At 30.1% G+C, this 1,865-nt stretch overlaps 1 pseudogene; it reads right to left on the bottom strand.

The window, feature by feature from the left end:
- LOC131177176 (maturase K-like) overlaps positions 1 to 1,446 on the bottom strand; it is a 2,617-nt pseudogene extending 1,171 nt beyond the window's left edge.
- Positions 1,447 to 1,865: the final 419 nt, after the last annotated feature.

The following is a 1,865-nucleotide window of genomic DNA, read 5'->3' as shown; positions in this document are numbered from 1 at the left end:
AAAAAAATCTCGTTATCAATATACTCTTTCTTCTACACATCCATCTCCCCCTCATAGTGGAGAATACCTAATAGTTAGGACTTATTAAAAGAAAATAGAAAATCTGCTCATAGAAATTCCCGCATTAGGTACTAATTTATTTTTAACGTCTAATTAGATCGGATAATCATTCAAATTAAGAACGTAAGCTCGTTGCTTTTTTGTTTCCCTATAATTGGAACCGTAGGAGTCTATCCATTTATTCACTCGACCCAATTTTGAATTCATTTTTTTATGTTCCGCACCAAAAATTCAAATAAAGTTTGGGTCGATCCGGCAAAAATGAAATATTCTCAGAATTCTCCATTGATACGACATGCTGTTTTTTCCAGTCATTCCTTTCAGGATCAGTCGTGGTCTTACAAACTATAACTATACCGATAGTATGGACGAATCCCTTTCTTCATACAAATGTGTAAAAGATATTAGCCGCACTTAAAAGCCGAGTACTCTACCATTGAGTTAGCAACCCTTCCCCCCCCTCCTAAAAAAAATTAGATTATGTAGATACAATCGGAATCAAAATAAATAAAGAGATTGAATCATACGACACAATTAAAACATTAAATTAGCAAAAAATTAAAAGAAATGAAATATAAAAATTTCTAATCAATTCTGAACAAAAAAAAGAAGAGATCAAAAAATATAGATATAGATAAAATAAAATTTTATAGATCACCTCTTGTCTTTTACGCTATCTATTCTTATATTCGCTATCCATTCTTATATTTTTTTATTATACATATATATACGTATATGTATACGTTTTTTATTTTCTATATTTTTATATAAATATAGAAATATAGAAAAATACTTTTTTATAACTATATTTTTTATAACTATAACAATAACATTTTTTTATACATTTTTTTCAATCAAAAAAAACTTTTGTATCACAACAAATCCAAGAAACCCATCACTTGAATGAAGAAAAAACCAAATCCATGGAACGGGGATAAATAGATCCACAGATAAGATCCAATTACCTCAGATCGGATTATATTTATTTGATACACTGTTGTCAATATGAATGTGAATATATTGAAAAAAAAAAAAATACACAATGAAGAAAAAAAATAGGTATGAATAGAGTATGAATAGAACAAGAGAGGGGGGGATAGTAGAGAAAAGGTTATAGAAAGCTATATATGTATACGAATTACCCACACCCTGTATTTCATTAAGTAAATTGCGTTTGATTAAGGCGAAGTTCCGTAAAAACCCCCGCCTTTCTTAAAATATCATGAACAGTTCCTGTAGGTTGAGCGCCTTTTTCAAGGAAATATAGAATAGCAGGAACATTTAAATAGGTTTGATTTTTTATCGGATCATAAAACCCCACTTTCCGAAGATCTCTTCCTTCTCTTCGGGATCGAACATCAATTGCAACGATTCGATAAACGACTCATTGGGATAGAAGTAGAAAAAAAAAAGACCCCTCCCGTAGAAACGTATAAGAAGTTTTCTCCTCGTACGGCTCGAGAAAAATGATTCGAAGTTCTATATATGTATAGAATTATAGTGTCAAATAGATCCATAAAATCATCAAATCAATTAAACTATGATTTAAGTCCCTTTTCTTCTTATTTTTGTTTACCAAAAAAGAAAAAAATCATCTGTACCCTCCTAACTCAAGTTGGATAACTTTCAAATAGCTCAAAGGGAACCCTTTAGGCATTTCATTTATTGAGTGATCTCTAATCCCCTTTATTTTTGTTTCTTTCTTTTATAATCTATTTTTGATTCTTCATTCTAATCTAATTGTTGAGACAATTGAAAACGGTATTTACTTGTTCCAGGATCCTTTATGTTTGCCTTGAATCGTT

This window comes from Hevea brasiliensis, unplaced genomic scaffold, assembly GCF_030052815.1.
Source record: "Hevea brasiliensis isolate MT/VB/25A 57/8 unplaced genomic scaffold, ASM3005281v1 Scaf347, whole genome shotgun sequence".
NCBI lineage: Eukaryota > Viridiplantae > Streptophyta > Magnoliopsida > Malpighiales > Euphorbiaceae > Hevea > Hevea brasiliensis.
This window is presented reverse-complemented; position numbering and strand designations above follow the sequence as displayed.